We start from the raw sequence: 6490 nt of genomic DNA on the forward strand, positions 1-6490 counted from the left end.
TTGTGACTGAGATACCTCACTCAGCATAATGTCCTCCAGGGTCACCCATTTTGAATAATATTGCTTAAGTTCCTTGTTTTTCAATGCCAATAGCTGATTTTTTAAGGCCAATAAAACTGATAAACCATTTTTTGAAGAAAAAATTGACAGAAAAATTTTTGAAGAAAAAAGAAGACACAAATAACTTGATTAAGAAATAAAGGTGACAGAACAAGAGGGAATTAAATCCAAAATATTGGAATATTGTTAAAAGTTATACTCTGATAATTTTAAAAACCTAAAGAAAATGTACAAATTCCTTGAAACTCACTCCCTACCCAGATTGACTTGTACAGATGTAGAGCACTTGAACAGACCCGAGTCATCACAACAGAAGACATTGAGCAGGTCATATAATGATTCCCCCATTAAAATGAAAAAAGAAAAGAAAGTGAAGGAACACTTTCAGAGACATTATATGAAGCAAGCATAACACTAATACCAAAACCAGGCAGATATTACCTAAAAAAAACTAGAGACCAATATCTTACATAAACACAGATCAAAAATTCCTAACAAAATCCTAGCCAACAGATTCTAATAGCACATTAAAAAAAATTACCATGACCAAGTGGAATCCATAACAGATATGCAAGGATCATTCAACATAAACAAAACTATCAGTGTAATTCACCACATTAACAAAGCAAATACCAAGAACCATAGTATCCTAGCAACTGATACAGAAAAGGCATTTGACAAAATCTAACACACCTTTCTGATTAAGACACTCAACAAAATAGTAATACAAAGGGAATTTCCTCAACATAGGGAAAAATATATATGCAAACCAAGATCCAGTATTATTTTCAGTGAAGAAAGGCTAAAAGCATTTTCCTTGTGAATAGGGACCAGACAAGGATGCCCCTTACCCCCACTTCTATTCACTATTGTTTTGGAAGTACTTGCAAGGGCAATATGACAAGAGAAGGAAATAAAGGCATCCAGATTGGCAAAGAGATGGTTAAACTGTCACTATATGCAGATGGTCTTCCCAATTATTTGTTATGCATCAGAGAGCTGGATAATGACTAAGGATGACAGAAGAAGAATTGATACATTTTGAAGAAGAATTCAGAAGAGTCCTGAACATACCATGGACCACCAGGAGGACAAATAGGTCTGTCTTGGAGAGGGTGAAACCAAGTTTTTCCTTGGCAGCTAGAATTTTGAGGTTTGGTCTCACATAACTTGGGCAAGTAGCCAGAAGGGATGGTCCTTGGAGAAGGACGTTGTGCTCAGAAGGGTGGGGAGACAATGCAGAAAAGAAAGATCCCAGATGAGATAGACTGAGATAGACCTAGGGCAATGGAGGTAGATGTGTGCCAGTCAGTGAGAGTAGCTCAGGACAGGGCACGCTTCAGAGCTCTTGTACCTAGGGTAACTCTGAGTCACAAGCTACTTGAGGGCACATAACAACAAAAATAACATATACAAATGATCTGACAGTGTACCCAGAAAACCTCAAGCACTCAACAAAAACAAAACAAAACTGTGGAACCAATAAAGTAGGGTGGCAGGATACAAGATCAGGATCCAAAAATCAATGGGATTCCTCTACAGTAACAAAGAGAACTCAGAAAAGAAAACCCTAAAAGCAATACCATTCACAATAGCCAACCACAGATTAGACATTATGGAATACATCTAACTAAAGACACAGAACACTTGTACAAAGAAAACTTCAGAGCACTTCTGTGAGAAACAATACCTATTGTTGTTGTTATTGGTTACCTTCAAGTCAAGCATGACTCATAGAGACCTCATGTGCAAAAAGCCTGAAGCCTCTTTACAACCACTGATGTTTATCTAAGTTCAAAGAGTTTCTGGAGGCATATTATTTATGAAGTGAATGCCACTCCTGCTTCCAAACCTGTCATAGCATGTTATTGTTGTTATGTGCCAGTGAGTCACCTGTGATGTATAGTGACCCTATGTACAGCTGCTCTGAACCCTTCCCTGTCCTGAGCCAGTCTCACTAACTCCAATACACCAATCCCCAGTTACTGTACCAATTCATCTCATCCAGGGTCTTCCTCTCCTATGCTGTCCATCTACCTATAGGCAGAATATTGAATGATTAAGGAAGCATTAAAAGAAGATGAAATATACAGAGTCATTATACCAAAAAGAATTGGCTGACACAGAAGAATTTCAAGAACTAACATGTGATCAAGATGCAATGGTGATAAAGGAGGAAGTGCAGGCTGCTATAAAGGACTTGGCAAAAAGTAAAATCCCAGGAATTTAAAGAATATCAATTGACATATCTCAGCAAACAGATGCTGCCCTGCATGTGCTCACCACGTCGTGCCAAGAAATCTGGTGGACAACTACTTGGTCAACTGATTGGAAGAGATCCATATTTATTCCCACTCCAAAAATAGGCGACCTGACAGAATATGGAAATTATTGAACGGTATTACTAATATCACACACTAGCAAAATCCTGCTTAACATTATCCAGAAATGACTGGAACAGTACATTGACAGAGAACTACCAGAAATACAAGCTGGATTTAGACGTGGTTGTGGCACTAGGGACATTATTGCCAATGTCAGATGGATCTTGGCAGAAAGCAGAGAGTTCCAGAAGAATGTCTATCTATGTTTCATGGACTATGCAAAGACATTTGACTGTGTGTATCACAATAAACTGTGGCTAACCTTGAGAAAAATGGGAATTTCAGAACAATAGATTGTACTTTTATGAAACCTATACTTGGATCAAGAAGCAGTCATCACAATAGAGCAAGGAAACACTGCATGGTTCAAAATCAGGAAAGGAGTGCTGCAGGATGTATCCTGTCCTCATACCTTTTCAATCGATATGTAGAACAAATCATTCAGAAAGCAGAGCTTTATGAGAAGGAGTGTGACATCAAGATTGGAGGAAGACTCATTAACAACCCACGATATGCAGATGCCACAACCTTGCTTGCTGAAATTGAAGAACTTCTGAAGGGTTTGCGGCAAAAGGTCAAGGACTGTAGTTTTCAATGTTGATTGATGCTCAACATCAAGAAGGCAAAGATTCTCACCATTGGACTAATTGGCAGCACCATAAAAATTGAGAAAAGATTGAGGTTGTCAGCAATCACAGCTTGCTCAGAACCACAATCAATACTCTTAACACCAGAAGTCAGGAATTAAAAAAAAAATTGCATTGGAAAAATCTGCTGTCATGAACCTCTCTAGAGAACTGAAGAGCACTGATGTCACTCTAAATACAGAATTGCACCTAATCCAGGCCATGGTCTTCTCAATTACTTATTATGTTTCCGAGAGTTGGACAATGACCGAGGATGACAGAACAAGAAGAGATGTATTTGAGTTGTGGTGATGGAGAAGAGTCTTGAATATGCCATGTACTGCCAAGAAAACATATAGGTCTCGGAGAGGGTGATACCTATATAAATGGAAAAACAAAAGTGTTCCCTTTTCATGGATAAGAAGACTCAATATTGTGAAAATGACAATCCCACCAAAAGAAATGTACATGGTCAACACAATCCCAATGTTATTGTTATGAGCTGTCAAGTCTCTTGCAACTCATAGCAATCCTATGTATAGCAGCTCTGAACCCTACTCTATCCTGAGTTAACCTTACTGTCTTTGACACACAGTCCCATTACATCAATCATTGGGTCAATCCATGTCATACAGGGTCTGTCTGTCACTGTTCCTCTACCCCCTCAAGTATGATATCCCTCTCAAAGGACTGGTTAATCCTTGCAACATGCCCCAAATATGTCAGACCGAGCTTCAGAATCCTTGCCTCCAAAAAGCAGCCTGGTTTCACCCGCTCTAGGATGAACCTGTTTGTTCTCCTAGGAGTCCAAGGTATATTCAATACTCTTTTCTAGCACCACAGCTCAAAGGCAACAAGTCTCCTATCATCTCTAGTAATTGTTGAGCTTTCTGATGCACAGCAAATAATTGTGCAGACCATTGCACAGATCAGGCGCACCTTAGTCTCTAGATTGACAAAATTGCTCTTCAGCACTCTGGAGAGGTCCCTGTCAGCAGACTTTCCCAATGCAATTTGTCTTTTTATTTCCTGTCTGTTCTGCAATAGCATAATCCCAATACAGACATCAAATTCATTTTTCAAGGAGATAGAAAAGGATATTTTCAAGTTACTTTGGAAAGGAAAGAGACTCTGAATAAGCAAAGTGCTCTGAAAAACAAAATGAAGTGGGAAGCATAACATCCCCTGACCTCTAAACAAAGAGTGGTAATAACCAAAACAGCATAGTACTGGTACAATGACGGGCATGTGGACCAATGGAATGGTATCGAGAACCCAGAAATGGTTCTGTCTATCTATGGGCAACTGATATTCGACAATGAAATACAACCTATTAAATGAGGAAATGACACCTTTCAAATGGGGCAACAACAACCTCTTCATCAAAAGGTCCTGGCAAAACTGTACTACTACCTGCAGAAAGCTGAAACATGATCCACATCTTCATGTCATACACTAAAATGAACTCAAGGTGGATCAAAGAACTGGGAGTAAAACCCCAAACCATAAAGTTCAGGAGACATGAACTGGGACCACAATTTTTATTACTAGTCTATGATATAAAGAGGCTCACAAACATAGCTAGAAATGTACTATCTGAGGAGGATAAAATTGACAAATGGGGCCTTCTAAAGACCAAACCCCTGTGCACATCAAAACCTTTCTCCAACAGGGTAAAAAGAAAATCTACTGACTAGGGGAAAACCGTGTGACAATACCATCTCTAACAAGGATATCAACACAAAAGTTTGGAGAAGACTCTTGAGCCTCCAGAATAAAAAGACTGACAACCCAATTACAAAATGAGCAAAAGATATGAAAAGTCCTAAGTCCATTTACAGAGGAAAACATTTGAATGGACAACAGACACATAAGGAAAGCCTCAAAATCACTTGTAATAGGGGAGACACAAATCAAAACCCCAATGAGATACCATCTTACCGCAGGAGCAATGACAAAGTTTAATAGGACAGCAAACAGTAAATATTGGAGAGGATGTGGAGAGGTGGGAATTCTCATACACTACAGGTGAGAATGTAAAATGGTATAACCACTCTGGAAGGTAGTTTGGCATTTCCTCAAAACTAAACATAGAAATCCCATATGACCCACCTATTCCATTGATAGGAACATACCCTGAAGAAATTAGAACCAAGACACAAATGGAGACTTGTACTTCAATGTTCATAGCAGCATTATTCACCATCAGAAGACCATGGAAACAGCCCAAAAGTCCAACCAAAACAGAATAGATTGAGATACTGTGGTACATTTACATAATGGAATTCTACACACCACTCAGGAGCAGTGATTTTAGAAAATACTACACAGGAGAGACTGAAGGGCATTATTTTGAATGAATCTGGAGAACAACCTCTTGGCCAACTGACTGGAAGAGATCTATATTTGTTCCCATTCTAAAGAAGGGTGATCCAACTGAGTGTAGAAAATACAGAAAAATATCATTGATTTCACATGCAAGCAAGATTCTACTGAAGATTATCCAAAAACGACTAGAACAGCACATCAGCAGAGAATTGCCAGAAGTCCAGGCTGGGTTTAGAAGGGGTCGTGGTACTAGGGATATTGTTGCTGATGTTAGATGGATCTTGGCTGAAAGCAGAGAATACCAGAAGAATGTCTATCTGTGTTTCATTGATTACTCAAAGGCATTTGACTGTGTGGATCATAACAAACTGTGGCTGACTCTGAGAAGAATGGGAATCCCAGAACATTTAATTGTGCTAATACAAAACCTATACTTGGACCAAGAGGCAGTAGTCAGAACAGAGCAGGGTAACACTGCATGGTTCAAAATTGGGAAGGGTGTATGCCAGAGATGTGTCCTATCTCCATACCTTTGCAACCTGTATGCAGAGTAGATTATCTAAGAGGCTGGGCTCTATGAAGAGAATTGTGGCATCAGGATTGGTGGAAGATCTATTAACAACCTACGCTATGCAGATGACACAACCCCGCTTGCTGAAACTGAGGAGGACCTCATGCACTTGCTGTGGAGGGTCAAGAACTGCAGGCTCCAGTATGAATTGAGGCTCAATGTCAGGGAGACAAAGATTCTCACCACTGGACCAATTGGTAGCATCAGGATGGATGGTGAAGAGGTTGAGATTGTTCATAGCTTCAGTAAGCTCGGCTCCACTGTCAACACTCTTGGCACCAGCAGTCAGGAAATCAAAAAGCGTATTGCAATGGGAAAGTCTGCTGTTAGGGACCTCTCTAAAGTACTCAAGAGCAACGGTGTCTCTTTGGAGACTAAGGTGCGCCTGATACAGGCTGTGGTCTTTGCAATTGCTTGTTATGCATCAGAGAGTTGGACAATGACTAGGGAGGACAGAAGGAGAACTGATGCCTTTGAGCTGTGGTGCTGGAGAAGAGTATTGAATGTACCATAGACTGCCA

The sequence above is a fragment of the Elephantulus edwardii genome, unplaced genomic scaffold (assembly GCF_000299155.1).
Source record: "Elephantulus edwardii isolate Elephantulus edwardi_28Jun2011 unplaced genomic scaffold, EleEdw1.0 scaffold00235, whole genome shotgun sequence".
NCBI classification, from domain to species: Eukaryota; Metazoa; Chordata; class Mammalia; order Macroscelidea; family Macroscelididae; genus Elephantulus; species Elephantulus edwardii.